Below are 14,741 nucleotides of genomic sequence, written 5' to 3' on the forward strand. Positions count from 1 at the left end.
TTGAGGGAAAGTTTTGAAACATTTCAAAACATTAGGGTTTAGAATTTAAATATGAATCAAAATTAAACTTTTAATCAAAATTTAAATTCCAAAACTTGAGGGCAAGTTTTGAAACTTTTCAAAACAATTTAGTTTTAATTTCTCTTAAAATTTTCGAATTTATGACATATAAATTAGAATTTTAAATATTAAAAACCTTGATTTAATAATTATCTTGAATTAGACTATTAATTTAATTATTAAATCATAAGGGATTATCTAAATCATGAGGATAATTACCATTTATACATTTAAGATATCCTAATCCCTTAATTATCTCCCTAGATCTCGAAAATAAGGATAGGATAATGCAAAATCTATAATTACCATATATAACAATTAGAAGATAATTACAAGATATGGGATAATCCAAATCCCTAAAATTTAGGATCTTATCTTGGAGAGGAGGCTAATTTCGAAACTCAAGGGATTAAAACAAACCCTAGATTTCGAAATTCAAGGGTTTAAGGAAAGGATTTGAAGATCTTATTCAAACTCTTGGAAATTAGGGTTTGCAAACCCTAATCTCGAAAAGCCCTAGCCTCCTAGGGTTTATTGGCAATAAAACCTAATACTTCAAGTTCATACAATTGAATAAACTAATTGAAAACAAGTTAACCAAAGTGCTCTAATACCACTGATGGGTTTTATACAAACAATCCTATGTGTACATGCAACCCTAGCATTGGATCTATGTTTTCACTATTAGATACACAACATTATGAACACATAATAAAACCCTAATCATGATTGCTATTTTCGAAATTAACCAAGAAGGTTAGATTACATACCTCTTGTTGTTATATTGTAATAACAACTTAAATCTTCAAACCCTAAGTCTTGAAAGCAAGCACCACAAGTGTAGTGCCTCTAATGGCTCACAAACAAACCTACCAACCAAGGATTACTATGGAGAGAGAAGGGAAGTGTAAAATTAGGCTCTAAGCCTCTCTTGGAGTGCCTTAGACAAAATCCAACCCTATAAGGGTTTATATAGGTGATAAGGAAGGTTTAGGATAAGGCAGGTGTATCTTAGATAACCCTAATCCCTTAACTTCCTCCCTAAGGCTTCCAAGGCATCCTTAGAGCCCAAGGAAACCCTAAGACACTCTAGATTTCGTTCCCCACCTCTAAGGGAGGTTCTAGAATGCTTCAATGCTCAACTTTTGAACATTGTCACCTTTAGTCCATGCAGTTTCAATTAATTCCTTTAATCCTAAAATTAATTCCAAATTAATTTCTGATTAAATATTAATTAACCAATATGATTTCTAATCAATATATTATATCCATAATACATTAATAAATCATTTATTTTGATTTCAAATTAATTTATTAACCAAGTAATAAATTAATAAATCATTCTTCTCTCTCCAACAATTATCCTATTCCATTGCCAGGTTTGAAGGCAACCCAAAAGGACCATGCACAATCGGGTCAAGTACTTGACAAACATGGTTACGGGCTTAGACACTAATCCAACAATAGTTCCTAACGTTATCCGTTAATCAACCAAGCTAAGTCCAAAACTCAAACCCTAACTCTCAATGTAATCCAAAATTATCAAAAGGTTATGCGTGGCTTGGAAAGGTACAACAACTTAATTTTCAATCTAATCCATTTGCTGGTTACGAGGGAAAACGAAAAAGCACTTTACTATTATTCACTCAATATACCAATTTAGTTAAGACCTTAGACACCATAATCCAACATGATGGTCTCCATCACCATGCAACGGCCAAGAAATACCATCATACCCCCAAATTAAAATAAAATAACCTTAAATTATCACATACTTGAATGTAAATGTTACATATAAGTACTAACATATTTCACACACATTTTCATACTTCAAATACCACACCTTCTTTATCAAAAATTTTATACAATTTACATTACAAATGATGAAAAAAATCATCTTCATCTTCATCTACTGATGATGATACATTCCTTAACTAATTCCTAGAAACGACAGTCACCTTATTGGTTCAAGAAGCTGATAGCTCAAACATCATCAAAATAACTAGAATTTCAATGAATGGGGATTGTACGACAACTAATGATTTGGAAGATAATCATGAATTTTTTTCAATTGAGATGGGATACTAGAGGTAGAAGGGGTTTTAGTCCGCTACAAAAGTGTATAGACACACTTTGGATTTTGGCATACGACATCACCATAATGGGTTTTGATATAAAATATAAGTTTGTTTTTCACAAAAACCGCAACGGAAGAATTTAAAAAATAACACGTTTATTTTTAGTTCATAAGAAATCCAAACCATCAAGGATTCAGTTATAGAGGTTAGAATGAAATAAAAACAACCAAATAGTTTTTAGAATGAGAACCTTTGAAGCCTTTGAACCAGCATGGTTTTGGGGTGTTGATGAAGATAGAAAAAAATCAAAGAGTATAATTTTCTATATGTGTATCGACCATCAAGAATAAGGAACTTGGAATGCTAGTTCCTTCTTTTATTCTTGAGTGTCTTAAGCGTTTAAGTGCTTAACTCAAATAAGCACTAATTGAGACAACTTAAGAGAGCTTTTAATCTCGCAACAATCTTCAAAAGACAACAAGAAGAGGAAGAGTAGAGAGGATTCGGCCATAGAGAGAAAATAAGAGATTTTACTAGAAAAACTAGCCAAAAACTCATCCAAAACACTCTCTTAAAAACACATGCAAAGGTAAGGGCTTTACATTAAAATACTTTAAAGTAATGCTAGCCTTTCGAAGAATGGGGAGACAAAGCATGGAGGTTAACAAGCAACCCCCATATTTGTTTAATATTTTTGGTCATACCTCTTGAAAAGAGAAGAGTTCTTTAATTTTTATAAAATCAAAGTTTATAATATATAAACTTTGTCTTTAGGTAAAATACAAAAGAATTCAACTAGTCTAACAGGTTGTGCATGACTTATTAATTCATATTATATGAAATAATAACTAGTTATACTCTCTTATAATTATTATTTTCACAAAACAATAATTATGCCCTTATTAGATACAAAAATGATATTATTTATTAATAATCATATTAATAATAAATATACAAAATGTGCTAACTTGATAAAGGTGTGACCCTAAATGATCATATATTATTAGCAATATCACTCCATGATGATTCTTGAGCATATAGATTCAATAATCTCCCACATACACAAGATTTATTATAGACTGACATAGACAATTAATGATGTCTAGCAACGGGCTACTGCCCCTAACAACATATGAAGGGTGTCATCTCATCAATAGCCAATTTTACTGAGCTCTAAGCTACAACTGTTAGTAAAGGTGCGATATCAGTTATTACTTTCTCTCAGACATCACGTAGAACATGAGATATGGATCGCCATCAATCTCATTTAGTGATCAATTTTTAGTAAGACCTTATATGTCTAAATCTCAATGAAAATCCCATCTCGACTACATACGCCCATCAATGTAGTTCATGTCATACCCAACAATGGTCCTTATGACTACCTATAACGAAATAGCATTATACCATGTCAAAGGAAAATAATTCCTACACTTCAAGTCCCAAATATGTATTACATGTCTAAGAATACAAAGATACAACCTTGATCAAAACTTCACTCTTGACTATGATCCACAAAGTTATTTTTATGCGGGTTAATTCCAATACTTATTCTCCTAATCAAGTACCTATGAAGTTGGTAGCAGCTCTAGCTATTCTCATCTCCATGAGAATCCACCAATCCACTCATACTAATCTTACCTCATAGATGCTCCCACAACTATGAACGACTATGGAGATTTATAATAACCTAGTTATTTAAGGATTTAGACATGCTAATATAGAACACAACAATTATTCAATGAAAGACTTATATCCAATATATCAATTCATTATAATATATGTCTTTTATTGTCCCAATATCCAAATACTAAATTTCAATAAAATACATCTACTTATATCAACAAGTCCCTATAGCACCAACTTGACTTTCATGCTTTAGTTAATGAAGGATCTTTGTTAAATAGATTTGACAAACTTGATTTGCTTGGACTTTGTGAATACAAATACATTCAGTTTTATGCATATTACTCATATATAAAGAAAGCTATTGAGAATGTATTAGATGCTTAAATACGACTTAGATACCAATACTTGCATAACAGGATTATTCATAGTCATAATAAACTATCCTTTAAGCATCTTAGTATGTGGTTCTCCAAACCACAATGTATTCTAACTCTGATTTGTAACTATAATTAATATCTACATGGAAACAATATCCATGTAACTTTATCTTCATTCATAATGAGGATACGCCCGATTGAGATTGAGAATCGTCTTAATCTATTTGAAAGTTTAGCACATGTTTAACAACTTTGAACATAGCTTTCTTTCAAATACTCCGCAGATTAGGAATATTCCTCTAGTTCTCGCAAGTACCTTAGAATGTTCCTATAAGCCGCACAATGACTTGTTCTCGGATTATACTGGTATCATTTGAAATGCTCTAAGAATACACCTTATTTGGCCTTTATGCATAATCATGACATATATGATTAATCTAATTGCAGCAACATATGGAATACAATCATATTATCTAGTTCAAAAACATTTGTACTAGGATTTTGCTTAAAATCACGTCATGTGGTACTTGACAAGATGACTCTCTTAGAGTCCTTTGTCTTAAGCTCTTTAATATCCTTGATAATAAATGCAATTTTACTTAATCCTTTAAGTTTCCATGATCTATCTATATAGATCTTTTTTCAAGGTATTAGTATGTCGACTACATACAAGACTAGGAATATTACTTCACTCCCACTAGCTTTGTAGAAAAACACTAGAATCATCTTGATTTATAATCAAATCACACTATGTAATTATCTTATAAGAAAGAAGATTCTTACTTTGAGATGTTAGATTAAATATTGAGAAGATTTCCTTCATGTGTGTTTTCTCCTTTGAAACTCACTTATTCTTTATAGTCAAACTATATCGAGGAAGATTAATCAAGCCTATACTTGATAATCATACATGAATGCATCTCTATATGTTTTATTAGTTTTTGATCAACTATTGAGCAGATTCAAGAATAGTTGAAAACTTGCTAGTTTCAAACTATGATGCATTTAGTTCATGGATCTTTAGCTCTTAAGGTTCTAAATAGCTCCCATTTCGAAAAAGAACTTGTCTTCTGGAGTGAAAATTAGTGGGATTAGTGGAGAATTCATCTTAAACAATCATTTATAATAGTTTACATAAATGCAATTAGTAAACGCTAGAGTGGTTAAGCTTATTGTCTATCATAAGCTCCATTACTCCATACCTTATAGATAAGGACAAACCATTACATACTTAGTCTAATGAAAGTGTTTAATCCACTTGTATGTTTGGAAAATATATATTCAATATATATTTTTTGCAGTGAGTATAATTCCAAAATTTTATAAAGTAAATAGTTCTTTTAAAACATCATATAATAGACGGAAGGGTCTATTTTTATCCTCTTCAAAAAATTGTACTATTGACATTCAACTAGTGGCCAGGTGACCCTATCCCACTAGAGAATATGAAGGCTACCTCGAACATCAAAAGATATATCCAAGTGACCAGGTGATCATGTGCCACAAGAAATATACTAATGACGAGTGAGTGTTTTTGTTAGAATGAGTTGTAAAATTATTTCAAAAACTCTTAATATGTTCCAAGAATAATTGGTTTACAAAAACTCATTTTTTATCACAACGAAAGGTTAATGATGATCTCATTAAGTTTAATCTCAATCTTCACTATGAACAAATTTGAGCAAATCAAGGGTTTCAACAATAACAAATAAAGTCCGTCAGTCAAATTGATTAAGTATATATATCTCAAAATCTATTCATGGATTGAAAAGAGTACATACATCACTTACGTATAAATCTTTGTCAAGACTTTTGTTCTTTAACTACTAATAGATAAAGACATTTGTGAATCATCTTCCCATAAAAATAGGATCCACATATATCGAATGAGTTAATCTCATTTGCCTTCAAAAATTCCATCCTTTTGAAATTGGTAGATGTGTTTCATATTTATATAGTCATGATGATTATGACATAGATAAGTTCCACTCAAATATCATTTGATTATACAGGTGTTATGATCAGAACTATCAATTTAATGAAAGATTATATATTTACTTCATAATTAACATTATGAGAAAATATTCTTTAAGAAATAATACATCGTTTCAGAAAATGAATATGAACATCCATTTAAACAATAAGTAAATATAGTTTTATTAGAAAATTAACAACTGTTACATGTCCCTATAAAATAGGCACAAAACATCTATTGTTTTAATAAAGACTATAACATCACATTTTATATCTTCAGCACGAAATATCATTCGTTTGTAATCAGTTGATTATTTCTTCCAATCATCAGCACATAATATCAATTATTAGCATCACTTGAAGTATAACATACTCAAGTGAATGATGGAAAAATAAATAATTTTATCATATAGATATATGAATTCTTGTCCAAGTTAGACTTCTTCAACTCGATGAAATTAAAGAAGCAATTTCTCTTTTAGTGTTCATTTTCTTCCACAATAGAAACAACACTAATCATTTGGTCCTTTCTTGATTTTTGGGTTTATGCTATATTTCCCTTAACTAAACTATAACTCCATTCGGTCATTTCTAGTGTTCTAATTGAATATCTACTTTACTTGATGAGACATCCGATATGTTTCATAATTATCCAAGACTTTTTGCACGTCAAGGCTAATTACTCTAATATGATGTGAGACGCGTCAATATCATCACAATAATACTTCCATCAAAGTATCATGATCAGACAGACTGGCTTGCAGAGGTTATTCAGGTATGGGATGTTTTAGTATATATTTATCCTTAAGGTGGAACCTCAAGATATTATACCAGTTATAGAAATTATAACCATCAAATGTTACAGGCTCTTGAAACTCAATAAGAGAGAGGTTTTGCAGGGCGAAAGAGTATTAACAGTTATTAACATAATTTAACAATGTTTCATTTAGTATTTTCAATATTTAGTCTTTAAAATTTAATAACTTTTATTGTTTCTTAAAACATTAATTTACTAAAGTATAGGATCCAGATAACGAAACAAGGAAATGGTTAGGTAACCTTTATCACATTAACTTAATCAAACTCAGTAGGTAGCGATTACCAATTGCATATGATATGTAACTCCTAGATTATGGGATCCAAACAACTATTTCTTAACTTGGCATGTTTATTCCATCTATGTCTCGTACGTATCATCCTTAGGTGACATTTATCACACAAGATTCCGATCAAGTCATCCTAATTGAAACAACTTATAGTATTGTAACTTTCCAACGGCAAGGTGAACCTTTAGAAACCAGAAACTACAAAATTACCTCGAATATCATAAGAGAATCCTAATGACCAGGTGACCCTATGAACTAACACCATACAAATGATAACGAGTGTTTTTCAAAAGGACAGAAATGGTTCGCATTTTTAGAAAAGGATTTATACAGTTTTTTACAATTATAGTTTATAAAAACATGGTCTCATTAATATTGCATTCATCAAACAATTCATGTACCCTATTGTAAAATTCATATCACTTGTCATGAGGTTCTTTAGGTGCCAAATAAAACTTCATTTTATTTTCCATTATCCACTATCTATTATAATCTAAAATCCAGTATTTTAAAGTTTAGTCATAGATTGGTTTTAAGAACCGGTAATAATCTTAATAAAACCTCATTTTATATTTAAGACTTCGAGTTTTGAATGAGTTATAAAATCGCTATTTCAAATCTCATTTTATCAATAAAAAAGTTATGACTTCATGAATGTATAGAATATAACTCATTTTATGTTATAAACTCAATTTTATGCCACTTATGATAAAACTCATATTTTGATAAACCAAAACTTGGATGATGATACGTATGTTTTAAATCTCATTTGGCATGCATAAAGCATAATATCAATATGGTGTGTTATGTTTAAAATGCCAATATCATATATTAAGTTTTGATATAAAAAATAATCACTAGTTTTATTATTTACCGTTATAACGCTATAAACCGATTATAGTCTTTTTAATAAAAACTCCTTATTTATTATAGAGACATGGAGTTTATATAATGTTTAAACATCATTTAAATCATTTCAAAATTTTAAATTTGGGTATTTATAAGTTTACAATAAAACTATTTTCAACAAAAAACTGATTTTTAACCGGTAACCGGTAAAAACGTTTTATAAATATCCATTTATAAACATCTTATGTCATCTTTTAAATACTTTTTTACTCAAACTTCAAGTGATATTATTTTATGATAAAATGTTATTTAGTTTGTAAAATCCATTTTCATACATCAAACATAACATACAATAGCATAAAATTAACATCACATGAATGCATTATAATGTGTATAAAGCAAACCATGTCTAGTAATAATTTTTGTGAACCATCACAATAATTATTAATTCATCCCTAAAGGACTTAACGTACACTTCAAAAGGTCTTCAAGCTGTTACTTTCCAAGTCAACTCTTGCTTGCAAAAGGACTTCAAATCTTCATGTTGTGAAAGTTACAACACTTAAACCATTAAGATTATAATCAAGCCCAAAACCAAAAGTAGAAGCTTATGGTTGGGATTATGGTCTTAAATGGTTAAGTCATCTTCAATGAGTTATTTTCTTCATCTTGTTACATTTAAAAGGAAATACAACTAGTCTAACTAATTTATTACAACAAATCAACAAATGAAAAATTGCATATTTATCTATTACATCTTATGACTAAATAAATATCAATCAAACACAACGAAAATGTCCAAATGGTTTGTTTATACACAACAACATATCAAATATTATAACAAACAACTCTTTGTTTTTTCTAAGTCAACTTTTATATAACCAAAATTCATGAAAAATGGTGATATATAAAATAAACAATTTTAACCAATAAGTTGCCAAAAAAGACAAATATGGATTTTTCTTAAACAAAAATAATTCATACTTATTTTCCAAAAACCAAAGATTATGAAACATAAAAAATCATTCTAACATATAAAAGATGGATCAGGTACCATTGATGAGTTTTGATACAAAATATAAGTTTGTTTTTCACAAAAACCGACACGGAAGACTTTAAAAATAACAAGTTTATTTTTAGTTCATAACAAAACTAAACCATCAAGGATTCATTTATAGAGGTTACAATGAAATAAAAACAACTAAAGAGTTTTTAGAATGACAACCTTTGAATCCTTTAAACCTACTTGGTTTTGGGGTGTTGATGAGGAGTTTTTAGTATGATTTTCTCTATGTGTATCCACCATCAAGAATAAGGAACATGGAATGTTATTTCCTTCTTGTATTCTTGAGTGTCTTAAGCCTTTAAGTGCTTAATTCAAATAATCACTAAAGGAGACAACTCAAGAAAGCTTCTAATCTTGAAACAATCTTCAAAAGACAACAAGAGATGATTTCACTACAGAGAGAAAAGAAGAGATTTCACTAGCAAAACTAATAAAACAATCATGCAAAACACTCTCTTATATACCGATGCAAAGGTAAGGTCTTTACATTAAAATACTCTAAAGTAATACTAGACTTTACATTAAAACACTCACCCGATTATATGTGTATTCCTTTTGAATAGTTGTACATTGCACATCAAGCTAAACACGATTTCCCAAGTACACATTGGGAGCAGGAAAATTGTCCTAATGCATGGCGATCTCAATTCACACAACATGACCATGGAGTTTCAAATATAGTGCTAGAAGAAGTAGTTTCAAATGATCTGTGGTATTAACATGCATTATTTTGTATGGTGGGATCAAACACTTACTTGAATGTGCTAGGTGTGTCGCTTATATTTAACGACATTATGCATGATAAAACCTCTTATTTATTATATGTTGTGAATGGAAAGGAATACAAGTTTGGATACTACCGTGGAGATGGAATATTTTTTGAGTATGCTATATTTGTCAAAGAATACTAATATCTACAAGATGATAAAAGAAAATGGTTGAAGTTAGCACAAAAATCGACAAGAAGGGATGTGGAACGAGCTTTTGGAATGCTCAAGAAGAAATCACACATGATAAAACACTCGACATAATCATGGGATAACGCAAAAGTAATAAGGTAATAACTGGTTGTGTCATTTTACATAACATGATAATAGAATATAAAGGTCAAACTATTTGTATGTATATTCTAAATGATTTATGTTATCAATCTACACATATACAAGTTGTCACACCATCATACTAAGGGGGAGTTTTAGAATTACAAAACGGGGAAATGCACGACAATCTAAGTCAATATTTGACAGTGCACGTACACCAAAAGAAATAGAACCATGACCATGATGACGACTACGAGGAAACCAATGACAACGACGATCACACCAACTGCATGGAGACCGATGACAAAGGTGATGATGAAAACAACAATAAATAACGGTTTTAATATTAGCTGTAACACCCTGTAATATGACGAGTAACTTTGGGTATAAATCACCTTTTCAGGATTTAACACGGTACGTTAGAGGCACCAACATGGCGTGTCAAGATAAGAAGACGTGTGTGTTTCATTTTGAGCAACACGAAGTGTTACCTCTTGGAACACAGCGTGTTGATGGTTGGAATGAAACCCTAATATTCGAGGTTTTGCTCCCTATTTAAAGGAATGTGGAAGTTAGGGTTTGTTCACCCTCAGCCCCCATCAGCCCCTCAAGCCCTAAAAGAAACCCTAATCATCCTTCCCTCCCATTATTGAAGCTATTTTGGTGTTTTTGAAGCTAAAGGAGGAAGAAGGTGGACGAAGGAAGCAAATATCCAGCAATAAAGCCCCCATTCTTTAGTTTGGCACTCTTATGGACCTTTGTAAGTGTCCAAGACTCGATTTTTACCATTCAAAGTTGTTAGAACTTGGGTTTTGTCCATTTTTCTTCTTGTTCTTGAATGTTGGAATGCTTAGATCTCATAAAGTTTGCAACTTTATGAATATCCAGGTCAAGGTGACCTAGTAGTGTCTTTGATCTGGTCTTTAATCAAGTTTTGGTTCCATGCATATAGATCAGGTCATAAGTACTTATTTTGACCTAATATGGGTTCAAAACATGCATTGGACATGTATGTATAAAAATCACCAACCTTTGGAGTGGTTTTAGTGTTATTATCATTTCTAGAAAGGATAAACTTTAGACTTTAAGGATTAAGTGCATATTGGTTAATCCCTTGCATTACCAAGCTTTATGGTTTGGGTTTTGGACCTTTTTGGTAGTCCCTAATGGATAAAGTTGGAAACTTTATCCTTCTTAATCACATCTTGGTCTAGATCTGAGTTTTGGATCTCTTGGCGTCGAAGAGGCAGCTTCATGTCTTAAGTTGTTGGAACTCAGGCGAACATGGCGTGTTTGCAAGTCAACAGGGCATGTTGGCTGAGGTTTTCCCGATTGTTTGGATGTTTTCAAAACACGACGTGGCTAAGGGGAATTGGTCACTTGGTGGAAATAGGTATCGGTTAGAGGGCTGAGATTCAGAGTCGGTCCTCATCAGTTATGTTTAGTCTGTCCGGTGAGCTTTCCTCATAGTACATGCATGTCGAAGGCACCAAGGCCGACCCTTTAGATTTGATATCCTGTTATGTATGCTATTGTAGTGATCTGTTAGATCGGTATCATGGTATATATGATGATGTTATGCTTAGTGATCTGTAGATCTATTTGACTGTCTGTAGACTGTTATATGATTATCTATTATATGTACACATGTTTGGTCGGTGGCTTAGTCTTCACTTCTTTGTGTGTAAGCTAACAAACCGCGACATACCAGACCGATGGTTGAATTAGCCTGAGGGTATTCCAACCCGATGGTGTAACGATGTAAATTTTCAAAACAATTTTTCAATTTTAACACATAATCCATTCATTAAGAAATCCCAAAATTCAATGTTCACACATCATCCGAATAAAACAAATCCCAAGATCTCAATACATAAAATCCCTCAGTCTATACGACTCATGTCGGTGCTTTCCCGCTGTCCTCTCTGGTACTTGAAACACATATCACATAACACGGTAAGCATAAATGCTTAGTGAATTTCCCAAAATACCACATACAACACATACACCACTTGAGGCTACAGTATGACCCTTTGTTCGATGTGTCTCAGCGGGACCCTCCAGTACCGTAGCTCGTTGGTACCTTTGGTCTGGTCATAGCTCATTGGACCCTTCGGTCCGGTCTATATCGTTGGACCCTTCGGTCCGATCTATATCGTTGGACCCTCTGGTCCAGTCTATAACAACACATAGCATACATATATAATAATGCACATAATCTCATACATACACATAGCACACAAGACCCTCTGGTCTACACATAAATACCACTCTAGGTAATGTATAGTGAGAAGACTCACCTCGGGTAACTCGGGTAATCTCGCACACGAATATATTGATCTAGCCCCCGCCTAATCACATACACAGTATCCTTAAATAGATGATGGCTCTCAAAGGCTAGATTAAATCCCTTTCTACAATCCCACAGAAGGATAAAAGACCATTTTACCCCTCCTTGACCCAAAAGTCCAAATGTTGACCAAAACCCTAAAAGTCAACTAAAGTCAACAAGGGGGAGTACGCGGCGCGTACCAGCTCTTGTACGTGGGGCGTACTCCGACGATCCACAATTGGGGTCTCAGATCCTTACGCTGTGCGTACTAAGATTTACGCCCAATGTAAGTCTCAGTTTCATGCATTTATGGATTTTTGGTCTTAAACGGTTAAGACATATACTCAAACTTTAGACCTGACTTTTCTAAAGTCATTTAATCCATAAAGTTGAAACCTTTAAGCCGTTGCATGGTTGTAAAGGTTACCAATCACTCTAGACACCTTTCCTCTTTCCTCATTAAGCCAATAACTCATGCATGACTTAATATTCACGTCCAAGATTGGATTTGTATGAACCTACAACTCATATTACTCTCAAATATGGAGACTCTAAGCTTATGGAGACCATTTGCTCATAAAGTCTCCACCTTGGGACCAAAAACCCTAAAAATTGGTCCATGAAGCACAAATAAAAATGACATGGAAAGCTTTGAGCTTTTTACCTCTAAAAGAAGCTCCAACCTCTGTAGAACTCAGATCTACTCTTGTCCACCAACTTTTAGCTCCTATAATGGCCTCCTCGTCTCCTTCACCACCTTAGAATGGCACTTTCAAGCTTAAGAACACACACACAAGATTATAACGGGTTTTGCTCTCTTAGGGTTTCACTCACTGAAGTATGGTGGCTGGGGTAAAGGCCTTATCATTCCTTTTATAGTGCACAATCCACAATTAGGTTTTGCATATGGGCCCGCTACGCCCAGCGTACCTAGGCGAGTCCGCGTCCAAATTAAGCGCACGATTTCGCGCAGCGTACTCTTCAGTACGCCCAACATACTCAATGGCCAAAGTTTTTCCTTTAGGGACTAACTTGACAACTTGGAAAAGAAGAAGGGTTAAATGGATATACCTGAATTTCGGGATGTTGTAGATGGTTAATTAGACTCATAGAATGTTGGCATTCCAACCTGATGGTTGAGGTCCTGGGGTATTCCAACCCAATGGTTGATTGGACCTATAGTATGTTGTTATTGTATTTGTGTTTTTTGATATGAGTTTGTATTTTGAGGGAACTCAATAAGCTTTGTGCTTATAGTTTTGCTTTATGGTTTCTGGTCCTTCAGTGGACCATGGCAAGGTGAGCCGATGTTACAAGTGTTGGATTAATGTCTAAGTCCATAAATATAATTGGTAAGACTTGACCCGACCCGACATGGTCCATTTGGGTTGCATGGCATCATGCACTTGGATAGACTATAATGAGAGAAATAAGACACTTATGGTTATTAATATATTATAAGTTCTAGTATATTAATAATAAGAATAATAAGATTATTTAATTAGTATTGATCAAGAATTAATCTAGAATTAATTAAGTGATCAAAAGAAGACTAATTAAATATATGGGTTGATTGTGTAAATCATCCATACTTGTATAGTGGGCTAATGCTCCATGGATAATCAAGTTGGGCTAAAACCCATAGGATGGTCCATGGATGCTCCATGGTGTATTTGAACCCATGGATCCAAGGAAATGGAAAGTCATGACAATTAGGGGTTACCCTAATTGTAACACTATATAAAGATCTTATTCTTGACAAAATCGGCGACTAGTATGATTCTAGAGAGGGCTAGCCGATTTCATGAAGTGTAGATTTCTCTCAAGTTATTCCAAGTGTATTTGGTGTTGTGTGAACCATTTGAGGTGTCACACTTGGGGCACTAGGCACTCAAGCTTCATGAAGACTTTCTACATCAAAGAGGTATGTATTCTATCTTGTTACACTCATTGTTTTGTATGCTAGATTAGGATAATACCTTGGAAGTTCTTATTTGCATGAATAATAGAGAAAACATAGATCCAAGGTATTTAGGGTTGCATGTACACTTATGAGTGTTAGAATGCTCATAACCCAACAACAAGTTGGTATCAGAGCCTAGGCTTGTTTTCTTGTTATACTTGCAAAACTGCTTAAAAAATCAAAATTGTTGCTGTATGATTATCAGACTCGGCGAGTCCATTAGGAGACTCGGCGAGTCCATGCCTAAAAAGTGATCAAATCGATCCA

The sequence above is a fragment of the Lactuca sativa genome, chromosome 3, assembly GCF_002870075.4.
Source record: "Lactuca sativa cultivar Salinas chromosome 3, Lsat_Salinas_v11, whole genome shotgun sequence".
NCBI lineage: Eukaryota > Viridiplantae > Streptophyta > Magnoliopsida > Asterales > Asteraceae > Lactuca > Lactuca sativa.